Consider the following 18690-nt stretch of genomic DNA (forward strand, 5'->3'; position numbering starts at 1 on the left):
TTGTCATTAATAAAAAAAATAATAATAATAATGATTAAATCGATGTGTTTGTTTACAAAATGCAGCAAAAATAATCGATTTATATATATATATAAAGTTGTTTTAATAGGAGACTACTTATTTTTCAAAGATGTCGAAACGACAAACAAGAACGTGTCCGACATATTTAATATATACAGACCGGAAAATTCCGGTTGAGTGAACACGAACTCTGCCGCCAGATTAAACTGCTTTACCCTGGCTGACAGCGGGACTTCCTGCACCAGTGCCCGGTTAGCCAGCGACGTCATCCGTCATTCTCTCTTTTGTGACCATCTTTAATGTCTGAACTCGAATAACCATTCCCCCGATTCCTTTTAAAAGCTCTCTCTTATTTAGATTTCTTAAAGTGAAGCGCATTTCTTCTGGTAATTATGTTTCTAAAATCACCCACCGGCCCACTTTCTCTTCGTTTCAAAAAATAAAAAATAAAATAAAAAAATAAATAAATAAAATAAAATAAAATAAAACAGAAACTAATCAGGAAAAAAATAACTCTTTCTATCTCCGAGTAATTTGTTTTTCTCTTGTAATTTTTAAATAAGAACTTATACAGTTATAAAATCGAAAACATTTATTATATGAATAAAAATCGCCAAGAAAAATTGAGTATTATGAAACGTATCGGTTCACACTGAGCACGATCGGTTGCGACGCGAAAATTGCGTACGCAATAATGTATCAGTTACATTCGAATGTCGTCGACTGTGACGCCATCGCTGACGTAAATTCCGTAACTGTTTTCGTCATTGCTTCATGTTTGAATTCGGCGGGTAAATTAGATAATTTTTTTGTTTTGTTTAAAGTCGTGGCGTTTATTTCAACATCTAACACGTAACATTTTATGTATATCGATAAATAATTATCTGTTTAATTAATTACTTTAAGCATCGATCGTAAAAGATTATGAAATGAAACCTCTCAACAACGGCCACTGACGTAAACAAAAAAATGGCCACTGTTTGAGGGTGACCGTTATTTGCAGGTTATTTTGTATGCGTTTCTAAAAATGGCTGTCGTTTACAGGTTTATCATTTTTATTTATCATTATTCTCTTAAAATCTGGCTGCATTTTATAGTAGATCGAAAATTCCTACGACTGCTGAAATAATTGAAAGAGAAAATATAACGGCCACCTCTAAATAGCGGCCATTTTTTCAGCAACATTTCTTTTTAAACAGAAATGCATACAAAATAACCTCCAAGCAACGGACACCGAAGATCTGCCAATTTGTGTGTTCTCATCAATGGCCGCTACTCAGAGGTTTGGCTGTATTAAAATAGCATTATTCTATTCAGTGTGTTAAGATTATTTTATTCGACTATGATAAATGTAAACAGGCATTCGAATGATCGAAGTAAATTCTTTCATCGTGACCCTCCTGTAAAATGTCTACTTAATAAATAAATTCGCAAGTATCGTATATCATTTACAAGATGATAAAATACGTTGTTACTCCTTCAGTTAATTTACGTGTGGAGAATACAAAGAAACTATTATAAATAAATCCTTCAATTTTTAGCTTAATATTATGTGCAATTTCAATATTTTAAGAGAAATTCTAAGTTATATATTTGATCAATTCGTCAAAAAGTACTTTATACATATATTGACGGAGTACATATAACGCGCACAGACCTTTCTTATGCCACAAGTCTTTGTCGACCCCATAAATCTCAATAAACAACCGGTTATCCCATAATATTAAGGGGTCTGGTTTCTGAAGGCAGACGGCAATTCGATTAAAATTGATAGCCTTTGAAGTCACTCTGCTTAGTTTCATCACGCATAAGTTCTTCGCTTCGAATTATCGTGATTTATGCTCTCTATATATACATATATATCCAAAATGTATAACTATGTATAACTTTCTCCAGTAAGTTACTTCAAATAATTAACGACGTATTATTATTGGTCACGAATTATTTAAAATTTGTTCATAAATTACGTAATTATCATTAAGAAGTAGATTTTGTGAAGGGTATTTTTGATGTCACAATAGAGAATACACTTAATATAATATGATGATGATAATATTAAATTTATATAGACTGAGATTTATAAATAATTTAAATGTTACGTAATATATATTTATATATATATATACTTGGAACAAAATGTTTAAATTATTTTTCTCGAAGACTAAGCTTGACTTTTGTTGGAAAGTATTTGAATAATTAATAAGCCTGCAGAGAAAAAGAAAATCAATCTGACTTTCCTTTTGAATATTAAGTCTGTTTGCAATTCATAAAACTGTAGGGAGTGTTGTAAATTAATAATTCTTGAATTTTTTTTTTTTTGCATTTAAATATTACAAGTTCTCCTTCTTCCAATTTTGTTAAAGCTACTGAAAATGCGCATCGATATCAAAATCTTTTATATTGAATGACGAGAAGAGTCGTTCTGTTTCGATGCTACAAAAATTTCTCATCTTCCTGTCTTATACCGTTCTGCAAGCCCCAATTGCTTGTCACGCACCACACGAGTTGCTATGACGACCGGCATCACTAGTCAATACCACGTGATACTCAGGGGATGACCGGAGTACTTGGATCCTGACGACACCCCGGAGACACCGAAACAAATGTCTAATTTCGGAGAAGGCTTGGAGTGATGGGGGACAAAACTGTGTTGACGGATGAACCAGGTAGTTGTGCAGTGTTAGTTGAGAAATGAGAAAGTTTGGCTAATCCTAGATCAAATGTCACTTTTTAAGAGATGACAAAAGTTTGAAAGTTAATTTAGAAATTTAAATTAGCAAAAGAATATTAATTTAGATAAATAATCGACGTTTAAACAGGGTTAATTATTTTTGTATTGTTCTTTATAGTAGCATTGTATGAAATATAAAAATATAAAAGAATAGCATTTCAATTAGAATTAGTAAGTTGAATATTAATTTAACATAGAGGGGTGTGTTAGAATTATCGAGTAACTCGTAGCAGAAAAAAAGCCCCTGTGCAAAACTTGTATAAATTATGTTATCGCTTTCTAATTTCTTGATAATTTCGTATAGAAAAGTTAACAATTGTAACAATTAAGGATTTTTCTCGTTCTCTTGGAACGAATATGGTGATCATCTATTGTCGACAACACGGTTTAAGTGCAGCTGACATCATACTAAGCTAACCTTTCTATAGTCGTTATCTGGACGATGCAGGCAGAAAACGTGGCCGTAAAGCACGGGAGGTAGTATTAATTCGGAGCGCAGTTACCCACCCGTTCATCCGAGAAGTAAACACCAGTGGAAAGACTATAAATCTGACGAATGGAACGTGATGCTGCAATACTCTACACGGACCATTAAGCTGGGAAAACCCGTGACAAAATGGCGACTGACTTACTCTCCCTCAACAATAAGAAGTGAAAACTAATTGAACCTTTATAGGTCTTACCAGAACAACAGTTTTGAAATCACCAGCCCGAAACAGATTTTGTAAAGTAGCTTTTTAGGGGAGTAAAGTCATTAAATCCCTAGTTCTGTTAGAGGAAAGAACAGAACCATTTCTCGATTATTTTGTTAGATGACAATTAAAATACATGGCACAATCTATCGCACAATTTAGAAATAATAAAAAAATTATGTTATATATATTAAAGTAAAATAAAATAGGTCTATTTCTTTCTCTAGAAAAGTAGTTTGTTTATGAATGATCGGGTCGAAAGCTAGAAAAATAAATATATTCAACAGAAAACTCCACGTTACAACACGACTCCGCAAAAACTCTTAGAAACAGATTCTTACAATAAACTTTTCATTCTTTTCAAAGACATTTCGTGTTGAAATGCGAAGAATTCATCAAAAGAGAAATTTCTAACGTGATTCTCGCACAAAACACATCGACCAGACCCGTATACTACAAAATAGACAAGTTTTTTTTTATGTGCCAGAATTTATTTCAGTGTCTTCTTTCGACTCAATTTAAATATTCCGAGATCTATTATTAAATAAAAATAAAATAGGAAGTTAATATTATCTTTATAATGTAGATAAAGAACACAACAGTTTGCAGGTGGCTCATTAACCATTTTTTTTTTTAACCCAAAATTTTCTTTATTAGAAAAGTAGATTTGTTCCCACTATCTGTAGTTCTAAGAGGCCTCTTTTCATCGTACCCATTGCGAATTTTAATCAGTTGTTGAAGGAGAGGCTTGATACATTTTACAGACCATCCCCTGAAAATTCTCATGGTTGATCACCCAGATTCGATCTCGGATTCCCAGAGCTGTAGGTTGACCGTTTATATTTCTAGAAAATTAAAAAAAATGATAAAACAATGTCTAGAAAACTATGACATGTAGGATCATATGTTTTTCATATTTTTATTTTTTTCGTAACGTACTTCATTACACGTATAATTTGTACGACTTAATCTATAATATTGTAAAATAAGGTAAAAATCTAAATCGCAATTACAGAAAATTTCCTAAGAAAGTATTAACTCTATAACGCTGTGTCAGGCAAGAAAATAATCCTATCCACGTTATGCAAATTAGAATAAATTCTAATTTTTCTTCTTAAATACTTTAAAAACTTTCTAATTTATTTAAATATACACAATAGGCGACTTTAATGTTATATTTATTTACCCAAATTTATTACTTCTCGTATAAAATCTAATTAAAAGTTTTAATTTTAATAAACTCCTGGAAGTTTTAGGCGAAGATTTTTTCTTTGAAATATTTTCATAAAATTAAAATAAACATCTTTATGATGGAAGCGATGATTTTTAAAAATAAAACGTGATAAATAGTGGTTTTTTTTTATATTCGAGATGACAAGAAACGATATCAATTGTTTATTACGGTAACTCCGAATGAAATGAAAATAGTAGGAAATGATCATTTCCTCTTCTAGATAGGCCTCGAACTATATATCTTCGTTACTTATACTCATACAGAGATTTATAGTAGAGTTTACATACTCGGAAAATTGTCGACAATAAATCAAACAGATGGTAGTTTATTCGGTGAGAAAACTGTTCAAGATACTCTCGAGGGGATTTTTATATCATATATCTGATCTACATCATGTGGAAAGTAGATATTCAACTGGCAATAAATTACTTAAAAGTACTGTTTGATACGCATTCGCCCCGGGTCTTAAATTTGCAACGTGTGCCTAAAACCGAATAAGTTATTCATGGCCACGTTCTTAATGACTCTTCGACAGTCTTTTGTCGCTTTTTGGTACAGATTTATGATATCGTTTGAATATTTTTATCAAATATTCAATCATTGCAAATAGTTAGTTTCCTCTTTACAAATATTTCATTTTTCTATCGTCCATTGCAAATGAAATATAAACAAAATTTAACTTCTCCCACAATGATTTTTATTGTATGACGATTTAACTAAGTAGATTTTATTTTTATATATTTTAAGTAACAATTGTAATAAAATTAAATAAAAACCCCTTAAAGGAGATAGATTTTTTTTTATGCGAATATTTTTTTTTATACTTTAATTTTCGTTGAGTTAAATTATATTCATTGCGGCGAAGAAATCTATTTTTTAATATTTAGATGTAATTTGCCTTGTTTGTTTTAAACTAACATTTAAAATTTAATTATTTATAACTAATTTGCACACATTTTAAATTATAAAACAAATTCAAGTAATTATCTCACTGAATATTCTAATGTAAGGGAATTTTTAAGTATATTATTCTGTATTGCAGGACTAAAATATTAAAAAGTAAAATTATAAATCTAGTGAAAAACAGAATTTATCTGCAAAATAAACCATGTGTTGATTTAGCATATAGTTTTCCTGTTAAAAGTGGCTCTATAAAACGGTGAACAAGTTACAGAGAAACTGTGTGGTAAACAAATCTGTGGAACTGAGAGTTTTATAGTTCAAGAAAAATTAGTGTTAATTATATACGAAACAAATGTGTACATCAATAAATAATACATTTTTTCACTAGTCGAATTATTACTAACAAATCTATTAACAAATCAAGAATAACCATCAAGGTAACACTAAAACTAGTGTTATACTAGTCTAGTGTTATCAGATACTTTTGTGTGTTATTGAGTTTCATCCTTACACTTCTTGTTACCAACAATATTCACTTTCCTTTTCTATCCGTACAGGCATTACTATTGAAAGCCTTTGTAACATTCCGGCATAAATACAATCTTACACTAAAAAAATTCACTTACCTCCATAGAGAGAAAATTCCTCTCTAATCTTCGTTGTGTCGACTGTATTGAAAGAAGAGAGAATTTCCTAATTTCCTAATACATTTTCAATTAAAATCCTAATTTTAATTTATTTTAATACATTCATATAAGAATAAAATTAAAAAAAAATTTTCTAGTAGTGTTCAATTACTAGTTACAAGATAGGGATGTATATACATTTTCCGTATTTTAAACAGATAATTTTGTAGAGAATGAGAAAGAAAAAAAGAAAGTATTGGAAGGAGGAGAGTGACGTGAAGAACTTAGTTTGTAGAGAATGTTTGCTAGAGGTCGAGACATTCTTTCCACAAGACATATCTGTGTGGCGAGTGTCGGAACGTGTATCCTAGTCAGCTAATCAGTCGGTCGTGTGGTGGATCTGCCCACTTCTGGTTTGCCACGACGTGGTAATCAGGCTATTAGTACAGAAGGTGGACGTAATCAAGCGGCGACTAACGATCCTCCGACCCGGCTACTAGGGGTGGGCTATGGCATTAAGTCTCTTTGTTGTCGAAACTCCAAACGATAACATCACAACGGATGGCATTGTACAATGGTGTCAAATGAACGTGTCGACATAATCACTATTTTCGATATTTTCAACTTTTCCACTGGCACGCCGGAGATTAATCTATTTACAAAAGGAAGTCGCTTGCTTATTCAGTCTTATTCAATAATTTTAATAAATTATTTTTCGATTCTAAAGAGGGGTAGAATTAAATTTTAGATTTTTCAGAATGGATGTGGCTTATTTTAATTAAATAATTTATGTATTAAATAAACAAAATGTGCATACTATTTTCACAAAAGTCTTTTGATAATTTTAGACATTTTTAAAAGTTAAGTTGCTATCTCGTTTTAAAATTGTTCGAAAATCGTAGTTTCTTTGAATGAAGCCATTAATGATAATAATTTTAACGAGGAATCCAGGATCAAATTTCTTTCGATTGCCATAGCTATACGCTAAATTGTATACTTTACATCCAGGGCTGCAGGAGCGCTGGTATGTGGCTTTGGGTGGAGAGGGCCTCTTTCGCTTTTTAGGGGGCCTTTTTTACAGTATTTTTGAGGATTTTATATCTTCAAAAACAGATATATAAACAGATGTTTTATCATTAACAGAAAGTAGTCTTAAACATTTTATTTTAGTTTATAAGGGTAAGAACCACGAGAACTTCCGAGTTTTCTCCTTGCCTCCTCCCTCTCGATGTTTCTGTTTATAACAAAAGGCCAAGATACTCTTTCTATAATAAGATATAAAAGAGGTTATACAAAAATAATTATTAATAATTTTTAAAATAATAAAAATCTTAAAAATCACTTAGAAATTTAAGCTAAGTAAGTCAGTTTTCCTCTTTATAAGTTTTTATGGTATTTATTACACGTATTTTGAATAAATAAAAACTATTGTGAAGAATTTTTATCCCTATTGTGCAGTACGTTTATTATAAATTTTACCATTATATTTAAACCCGCTATTCTTTCTATGCCTAGTAAGCCTTACTATAATGATTAAATTTCGAGAATTTGTACAGCATAAACAACTTGGTAATAGGGCCATATTTATTAAAATTTTACTGTAATTACTCCTATTTTATATATTGAAAAATGATATATTTGAAGGGGCACTTAGATTTTAATAGTGAAACAATGTCAGAATGTAGCTTAATCATTTTAAAAATGGAAGCATCACTATGGATAAGCCTAGAAGTGATAGACCTTCAACAAGTGTTACAGATGAAAATCGTTAAAAATTGATGACATGATTCAAAATAACCGACGTTTGAAGATCAGAAAAATCTCAGAAATATTGGTAATATCCATTGGACACATTTGTTCAATTATCAATCACTCAGGATATCAAAAAATAATCTCACCAGACTCTGGAGAACATTGCCAATTATGCATGGAAATTGATGCAGCACCCCTCTTTTTTTTATTTAGTCACTCGAAGAGGCATCTACGAGATCTTTCAATCAAAACAGTGACTTAACTTCAGTTTAAGAAAACTGAAAAATTTGTGCAACTCGCTGGAACCCCCCTATTTATAGAATGACTTTCACATTATGAAAAGAACAGTGGATAAAATGTGTAAATGAAGATGGAGGGTAGATAGAGTAGTTTCATTCTGTAAATATGTCTTTGTTCTTCATTTTAGAAGAAATTAAAGTATTTTGTCTTATTATTTCATCATCAAACAAGCATTACTTTGTAGCGTAAATACGCATATCTGCATACTATATAATAATTATATACCCTTATTCTTATCTAACTTAGTAACTTAAGATCAAAAATGTTGCAATTTTAATCATATTTTTAATTAATTTAATTTAAAATATATGCTTTCCACCTCAAATTAGTAGCGGCTTGCCCCTGTACATCATACCTTTCCTTTAAAAACAGAGTCGTGCCGGTCATCTAACACCTTTCCGGGAAAATTTTTCAATTGAAAAACATGATTTTCGGTTTGTATTGGAAGGTTATATATAGTTAGTTGGGGCCTTCTTCTCCCTCCATTCTCGATATTAAGAAAGGACAGACAGACAGACAGACGGAGAGTGGGAATTTATAGGTCTATAATTTTTTTTCAAATTGCATCCCAATTACTGAAAATTTCCGCGATTTATTTACAAAATAGCATTGTTTATATTTATAACATAAACATTTTCTATCATTTATTAATGAATATTCAATTTTGAGCATTTTTGTGATGTCGAGGAGAGTACTTCTGAAAATTTTCTTTAAATTAAAATATCGAATTGTTGATTCAAATCAATTTCTTGAAGTATTCTACTTTCCAACATTTACAAAATTGTCAAGAAATATTAAAATTGCAGTCGAGAGTAAATGCGATTTTAATTTCTAATTATTTTCGCTCGAATGTTTAAATTTTCAACACAAATGCGCTGCAATAAATATAAATTTTATTCTAAATCAAATAATTGGATTTTTTAAATTTTCGATATTTTTATTTATTTATTTATTTATTTTTATTATTCATATTAACAATTCTAGTGGATAATCCAATTCTCTTCTTTAATATTTTATTGATTATAATCGCATTAAGCATTATTGAGGGATTAAAGCCACAATTAGATTAAAATATAACATTAAATAGAATTTAAAAATTAAACATCTTAAGTATTAATAGAAGAAAATTCAATTAATTTTTTTTCCTATTTCATTCTAAAAATTTACCACTAAAATTAATTTGTAAGTCTACATTCTAACGAAATCAGAAAATATTTTCCCTCTTTTAACATTAAAAATTCTAAAAAAACTCTTTAAATTAAGTATTTTTTTTCTGTAGATAATAAAGCTTATATTTTATATAATAACAGCCATTAAAATACTTTTAAATATTATTTTATATTTAATATATAAAATAAACAAAGAGTTTTATAGTGTTTATAATTTAATAATTAAAGAAAATCCATAAAAAATAAATAGAATAAAAATTAATTATCGAAGAGGAGATTTAAATCTCTCTCTCCTCTTTATCCTCATCCGAAACAGTTGTTAATTCTCGGCATCTCTGGATATTTAATGAGAGTATCTTTGTAGAATATTTTAATGGGGAAGTCAAAGTGTCTATCCGTGCTATGCCAAATGACGTCATTATCCTCTAACCGTATGGCATATCACATGTCTGGCTAAAGTTATCGCATCGTCTTAGCGTTGCAGAATTGATTGTATCATCTAGTTAAACTGCAAACTTTTCCATATATATTTAAAAAAAAAAAAAAATGGTCTCGTTATAATTTTATATAAAGTTTAAAGAATTTATTATATTTTTAATGTCGAAACCGAACTTATCATTCAAATTTATCTCGAGTAATTTAATATATATTTGTAGAATACATTAAAATTACACTCAAAAAAAGAAGAGATCCTTATCATTAAGTACTGGTATAATTTTATTTTATTCCCTTTCTTGCAACAATTATCACGTTACGTATAATAATAATATAGTGTCGATAGCTGTGCTCAGCATCTCCCGCAAGAAATTTAAAACTAAAGGGTATTAATTAGCGATTGGCTGTATTATTTTGTGGAAAGAAGGGGGAGAAAAAGAGGAATGTTTTTGGGGTGGAGGAAAGAAGAGTTCGGAGCTTTTCAGTGGGGTTGTTGGGTCTTGGAACAGCTAATTGCAGGGACAGCGTGGCCGAGATAAGGGAGACACAGCCAACTTGTCTCTCCATTGTGCCAGGCCTGTAGCGGTGCAGCGATAAGGCGAATGTAGTATGGAGTCCTCCGGGGAATCTCTATTGTCGTCGACCAATGATGTGTAGAATGTGTTTAAAGGTAGCGAAAGGCAGCAACTGGATCGATGGCAACTCGGCTTTATAGCCTTCTACCCAACCTGCTGCCTGGCGGAAATTTCTAGACTCTTTCGATTGTTATACTTTTTGATATTTTCCATCCAAATCCGCCATTTTTATTTTTATATATTTTTTATAAAAACCTAAATTCTCTTCTCCCAACTTCATATAAAATTTATATTTCTCGAATTAGAAAATTGTTTATTGTTAAATATATAATTTGCCTTAATTTCGTAAACATTTTCTCCTTCCAAATTAATTAAATTAAATGTAACATCGTTCATTATTAACGCGTTTATAATGTAATTTACGAAGAAGTAACCGTTTTACGTATTTTAACACCATCTGGTGGACGATTTCGGAAATGATTTTATATATATTAAATGTTTTAAAAAATTTCCTAAAAAATATTTATTTATTTATTTATTTCATAAATATAAGTAGCTAGAAGATACGACTATTTATGTATTTTACATATTGTTTTGGCTATTAAGTTACTTTTTTAAAATAAAATTTAATATTAGGGAAATCTGGGGATTATATGCGTGCGTTGGGAGAGGAAGATGGAGAGAGAAGAAGGGAAATTGAGAAAAATTGACGAGTGAAAATGTTTATTTTTATTGGAAGGAAAGAAGACGAGGAGTGATTTTTTCCCCATTACGTAGGGTAGAGAGAATGGAAAGCGATTGCCTTTCTCCGGCACCGCAATTCTCTCGAGAGTAGAATGCAGAGTAAAATGACGTCACCCCCTCCAGTAAGAGTGTATCTAAAACTGTGATTTGTAATAAGATATGGATGGAAACTGCGAATAATGACTTAGTACCGGTCTACTATACGGCAATGAATATTGATTTCTAAATAAAATTAACTGGCCCGCTTATATACTTCATCACTACATTACAACTAGGCCCTATATTCTTCTATTAACATCCCAAGATGGTTGGTAATCTTTTTCTTTATATATATATATATATATATATATATATATTATTTCGTCCGTCCATAACCATAACGCCCTATGAGATCGATATAACCGGACATAAATTTTATACCGTAATTATTTCGTAAAGTAATAAAAATTTGAAATGTCCAATCGAAAATCCCTTGGATGAATAATATTTATTTCTGATGAGAATTATTATTTGATGCTTATTATGTAAAAGCTAAATGGGCTGCGGTCGAAGATTCTGCAATGGTTTCCAGTAATTGGTTATGACTTGAGGGATTTATGTCCGTAACAATAAACGACTCCAGAAATCTTTATAACTACTCTCCCAGGATGAAATTATATAACTTTATCTCAAAATTTACAACTTAATACACTTAGATAACTGTTATTATGTAATTTTAAATTACAAATTAACTTTTACTAATTTTTTTTAGGCTACGTATATACATATACACGTCACGTTCGAAATTCTGTATTTTATATCCGATTAGAGTTAAGTCTGTAACAAAATAAAAATTATATTACTTGTATGTAAATGATATTCCATATTGATGAGACGGTTGCGAATTTAGAATTGAATTCGATTATCCGGATAAACTCGAGAAGTGGATAGATTGTCACTCAATCAAATTTACAAGAAAATAAATTCGGTTAGAACGAAATTTTCGAAAGAAATATTAACATTTCATTGAGTATATATATATATATTTTTTCTATTTGCAATTTGTATTCAACAGACGAGGGATGAATCGTAGAAATTTCCAATTGTTATACAGTACCACGGATAAAACGAAGATATACAAAGAATACTTCATTTTTTTTTAATGGAAATTATTTAAATATTTTTATGTTATTGTTAAAGGACTGATTATTATATAAAACAATAAAGGATTTTTCATTTGCAGGACTTTTAAAACTTCAATACATATTTCAATTAAGCGCAGAGAACTACAAATTGGAGGTACCCGTGGTGAAGAAGATAAAAAATGCCACCGAAGCTAATGATTTTTTGCATTCAGTAGAGATAGCCGATCCCGTTAGTAGAAAATATGTAGTTTTGGACTGCAATGCCGCAACAGCCAGATCCGTTGTCATTAATCATGTCAGGGATATATACATGGGAAGGAGAAACTACCATTTTCTCTTTACCAATCTGGTAATACTATATTTGACAATAAGGAAAAACCTGCACTTTCTACTTACGTTATTGAAGTTTTGTTTTGTCTATAAAATCTCCATAACGAATATTATTTTCCTTTATTTTTGTAAAAACAGAGAGTATTTACTTGTATCTAGAATATACCTTCTTTCTTTTAAAAGATTCTATTCGCTTTTAAAAATTGAATAATATATTAAATGATTTATTCTTTTAGTTAAAATTTTTATTTTTAAGGCGCTTTATTATTTTAAAGGTGTTAAAAGAATTTTTGTCATTATTTTAAAATTCTTCCACGAGATGGCGCTACAGATTTTTCGAAAATATCCCTTTTTTCCAGGTGATGGACGAATATTGGAATAACGAAGTGTTAGAATTTGGGGCTCTTAATATAACGGGATTTCGGATTTTGCAACCGTCTTCTTCGGAATTTAGGCATATTTTATCTACTTGGAAATTTCTGGATCCTTCCAGATGGCCCGGAGCGGGAACTAAATATATATCGGTAATTAAATATTTCATCCGAACCCATTTTTACTACTTTGTATTATGAAATACCTCTTGGTATCAAAGATTATTCTTTAGATGAGGCCTTATAATGGAGGAAATTCCAATGCAATAATGATTTTGTACATTGGCAGGCCGACGTTGCTCTTATGTACGACAGTACAAAGGTGATTTTGGATGCGTACAATCGCCTGTTAAAAAGGAAGCCAGACATATTCCGTAACAATTTTCGAAGAGGCGAAGTATACAACAATGGCACCAAAGGGATCGACTGTAGAAGGCTTCCAGTTTTGGCGTGGGAACACGGAGAGAAGCTTGCAAGATATATGAAGAGGGTCTGATACTGTAATTTTTCTTCATCCCTTTCTACCATCATTCATTCAATTGTATATTGTTCGGTTCTCTTTGATAATTCTTATTTATAAATACAATTAATTTTAAAAAACAATTAATTTATTAAACTATATAAAACTAAATTTATCATTAACAGACGGACATAAAAGGGTTAACAGGTAACATCTCGTTTGGGGAAGACGGACAAAGAAAAAATTTCTTCATAGACGTGGTGGAAATGAACATGAACAGCGAAATGGTTAAGGTAGGTAGCGCCATCTGGTGACACAAATTCCATTTAATTATATTTTTAACAACTTCCAAAATTTACAACAGTTTATATACGCTTTATAAAAGTTACAATTAATTATTGTGTAATTATTTTTAATTACTAAAAGAATGGCCACAGTCGGGAGTTAATTTTAAGCATTAAAAAAGGAAAGGAAAGATCATTTATGTCATTCATATTTTAATAACATTTCCAGATGACAACTCTGTTAATCTGAATAAAGAAAAAAATAAAAAAAATAAATGAAATTCTGGAAAAGAAATAAAAGATAATGATCATTTACTTTCGTTTTGCTAAACTTTGACGATAATTGCTTTGATCTAATGAAGGTTTTTACGCTTCGAAAACATCAACCCTGCAATAAACTGCCTTTTTTTAATTTAAAAAAAAATCTTTCGAGATTTTGTTTTTTCAGATGATGATTTTTGGCCACGCGACTGTTTACAGGCGCCATATTTTTTTACATTGCATTCGACAATCTCTTTTGTAAAGATATCCAAAATTTGGCACTTTATCATCATTATTCTCAATCGTTAGAAGTGTCTTCTCTTCATTTTTAAAAATTTATTTACGCAGATTTTCCGAAGAATTACATACAAATAATTCGAAAAAATTCAAGAAAATTATCTACGTTAATATTACGTAAAATTGCTTAAAATAATAATAATATTAAAGTATTTTAATTACATTCGATTTAATTAAATCTTGCTATCAAATTTGAGTATTTAATTATTAATTTTATAGATTTTCTAAACATTTTATGTTAAATTACGAAAAAATTTCAAAATTTAAAGTATTCCTTCATATTATCAGGTGAAGGTATTAAGATTTCATTAATATTATGATTGTTATTATTAGGGGGTAGAGTTTAGTCTGAAGAGTCTAGGATGAAGAAAGGAAGAGAGGGAATAAGAAAGAGGATGAATGAGAAAATATAAAAATAAATAAGATATTTATTGAGGAATGTTTATATAATAATTGTAATTACGTAAAGTAACAGCTGCGCTATAAGGGTATGGCCTTATAGTGATTTGTATTGCCTCCATTACAATATAATGGAGGCAATACAAATTCTAAGCTATAACAATGAAATATGATTTTACTACTGTGATACATTCTACAATAGAATTAAAATTAAATGAGAAAAAATGAATATATTTGCATATTTAAATATCCATTACATAAAAATTTATGATAAAATATTGTGAAAATTGATACAAATCAACTCAGCCAATCAAGATTGACATTTTATTTTTTATTTTTTAGGCTTTATCTTTTAAATTATATCTAGATAAATAAATTTAATATAAAATTTTAAATAATAATAATAGTATAATAAATAATTATTTAATTTTCGTTTATTTAAATTAAATTAAACCAAACTCGTTCCATTTCCAATTTATGTTAACAGATGGAGCCACACAATTTTCGTTAGAAATCGCACCCTATAAAGATTTATTATGATTTATATATAATTAAAATTAATGAAATTATTTTATTTAAGCTGGGAAGATGGACACCTTCCGGCGGACTAGTCTTAGATTCTTCAGTTTTTCTTCGTCAACCGAAGAGTAAAGAAATCAAAAATAAAACCTTTATCGTGACAAGTATCTTTGTAAGTTGACTTTTCGTGACGTTCACTTAGTGAAATTTCACTTAAAAATATAAATATTTCATGGTTTATCGCAGGAAGAGCCTTATTTAATGTTAAAGAAAGCCGAAATCGGCGAGGAATTAATCGGAAACGATAGATTCGAAGGTTACTGTAAAGATTTAGCGGATTTAGTTGCTGAACATCTCGGTATCAAGTACGAGTTAAGGTTAGTAAACGATAGCAAATATGGAGGACAAGATCCAAATGCCGAAATGGGCTGGAACGGAATGGTTGGAGAACTTATACGACAAGTAAGTCACCATTTATAAACCTAAATTACCATAAATCGCCCCTTAAATAGGCCTACTCCCAATAGAAACCGTGCGTGATGAATTCCACGCGTGAGGGGGAAAAATCGATATTTTAAATGTTTATAACACTATCTGCTCTACACAAATGTGGCTTAATAGAGATTTAAAAAAATCTTGTCATGTTTATTTTTTTCTGGCTTCTAATCAAAGAATATTCTCTTTTGAGATCTTGCTAAAAATTTCGTTATTCGAGAGATGTTGTTAGATAAAAATCTTTTTATTAGTAAGATATCTCGACATCTCGTGATACAAATCTTCAGCATCTTTGATTTATCACAGAAAATCCTCTTTTCTCCTCTTTTCCCCCCTAAATAATATAATTTCTGATACTACTAGAATTTTTTTCCCGTTTCTTTTCTTACGTCCGGATTATATTGTAAGAACGAATCACATAATATGGAAGAAAATTTCATATTTTTATATATTTTTAATTATTAAATAATATAATTTATATGAAATTTAAATATTTCAAAGTAAATTCAAGAATATTTTATAATTTTCTTTTTTAGAAATTATAGATATACATTGTTTACTACTTTCCTGGCTATTTATACATAACAGAGGGAAATAGTCGGTTTTCTTTACCCTGTTTGAAGCTTAATAACTCCTGTGCTTTTTGTCGAAATTTTCTGAAATTTTGTGAGAAAGTTTGTGTATTAGGAGGATTGATGCCGTTAAATTTTAATGGTTAAAGGTCGAGGGGGTGAAAAGATAGAGAGGTTCGTGTTATAACTCGAGTAGGGTCTGACTTAATGATGATTTTACTCGTTATTATTATTTACAATTTTTTAAAAAACCAATCCCTACCCTCAAAATTAGGTTTTTTTGGTCATTATATAATAATCAAAAATACAGAAAAGTTCTTTTTAATAAAATATCGTAACAGATGGCGCCATCAAATGTTGCCGGAAAAGTTAAACAACTCGTTGCCGGATTTTATTTTTTCACCGAAGCTGTAGTGAAATCGCTGATAATACATATACGCGTATATCTTAATTAACGTAAGGATAAGTAAAATTAAATGTCTTGAAGTAATTCACTTACTCCAAAATAAATAATAGATAAATAAGTATTATCTGAGTTATTTTATGTTTTGCTCCCAACATAATAATCCACCATTCTGAAATCATGAACCACATTAACTATCGTAAACGGAGAAAATAATGGATTCGATATTCTTTTACGATACCGTTACCACGATTTTCCAGGTATATTTTTTTTAATGTGAGATAGAAAAATATAACATTAAAGAAAGTAAATCCGAAAAGATTATTTTCCTCATCCATTAAAAAAGCGAACTTTTCCTTGTTTAAAAGAGAGATTTCTTTCATCTTGGTCGAACAATGCAATTTATTTCTTAAAGAACATCCTTTATTCTTCACTATTGTGGCAAAACTTTTCTTTGGATATATTTTTGAAAGACTCGTATCGATAAGTAATCGAGAAGTTGAATAATTACTTATTAATTTCATTCGATATTGTAATTAAAACATCAACGCCTCGATATGTGCATTATATAATTACTAACGATTCATCATCGTTCGATTTTACTAACAAATTTTAAATTCTTAAAATAAATTTTATGTGCAAAGTTCGACATCACATAACGTTTATTACAGTAAAGATATTTAATTAAATTAGTTGAAAATTTATATACCAAGGCAAATTTTTCTCTATTTTTTAGCGTTTAAAATTGCGATTGTTTTTAAAGTAAGTATTGTGAAATTCGATGCAAAATTTAAAATCGGTGATAAGAGCTAATTAACGTTTTTTACATTTTGCTCTTCTCTCTTTCTTTTCTGAACACTGGCTTGGTCGTGGGTTTATGCCTCACCAACGGCTGGAATACGTGGAGTTTTTCCTGTTTTATTCGCGTGTTTGACACCTAAGTAAGATGCCATTTTCCATAGAAAGTTTCCTAGAAGGCACTCCCTTCAGGAAATTTATTTATCCATGGCCAAGCACCTAGGCTTTAAAAGATTTTCATTCAATCTTTCACTCACACTACAACCGATACCCTGCCCTGGAACGATAGAGACTAGACTGCAGTACATAGCCTTATTTTTGTATATTTTTGTAAAACATTATTAGTCCTTTTATCACCATTTCTTTAACTGGGCCCTATTATGCCTATTGGCTTTAATGGTTAAAATGGTCTGCCCCTTCGGCAAATAGATTATGTGTTTCGTTGCCATATCCCATCAATTCAATTTAATCCAATCCGCTCTTTCTTCTCTGAAATTCGTGCATACAACTATACATACCAGTTCTCAATATGTGTGTTTCTCACTTATGATACACACCAAACCAATAAATGCAACTCCCAAAAATTCTCATAAATGTTATTTTGATTAGTTAATTAATGCGTACGTTATTCTCTAAAGCAGCAGAGGATAAATTTTTGATATTATCTGTAATTAATTCTTATGTTCTGTGCAGATTTCGACAATTCAGTTGAAATCTGTTTATCTAAACAATGCTTACAAATTGATGTGTTATGTGATATTGTCTTACTTGTTATGGGAATCGTCTATATCTGTTATCGACAAATTTTATGTAGAATTAAATTTATAAAAAATTCTTATTGATCTTAAACTGCTGTGCCCAATATACTTTGTGATTCTTTTCTGTGTATGTCTCTTTTGTCTATGGTTGATTTTTATCATACAGTGAATTGTTTATATCACGAAAGAGATTCTTACGAGTGAATTTCGATTAAGAAGTATTGTATTTATTTGCATACACGCTTGTATCCACGAAAATAATTTTACTGTATGCCTTTTTATATTATCCTATTGTATACAATGTAATGAAAGACAATTTGTAGTATTTTTTTGTAATAACTTTTGACAGATTACTTTAATCAATAAAGTAACATACTTTTTGAAAGGACCATTTCATTATATATATTTATATATATAAGTGAACTGAATAATTATTA

General features: G+C 29.9%; 1 pseudogene; it reads left to right on the forward strand.

Moving 5' to 3' along the window:
* Nucleotides 1-18690, forward strand: part of LOC136968166 (glutamate receptor 1-like) — a 114341-nt pseudogene that overhangs the window by 55513 nt on the left and 40138 nt on the right.

The sequence above is a fragment of the Centruroides vittatus genome, unplaced genomic scaffold (genome assembly GCF_030686945.1).
Source record: "Centruroides vittatus isolate TY-2023 unplaced genomic scaffold, ASM3068694v2 contig_1408, whole genome shotgun sequence".
NCBI classification, from domain to species: domain Eukaryota; kingdom Metazoa; phylum Arthropoda; class Arachnida; order Scorpiones; family Buthidae; genus Centruroides; species Centruroides vittatus.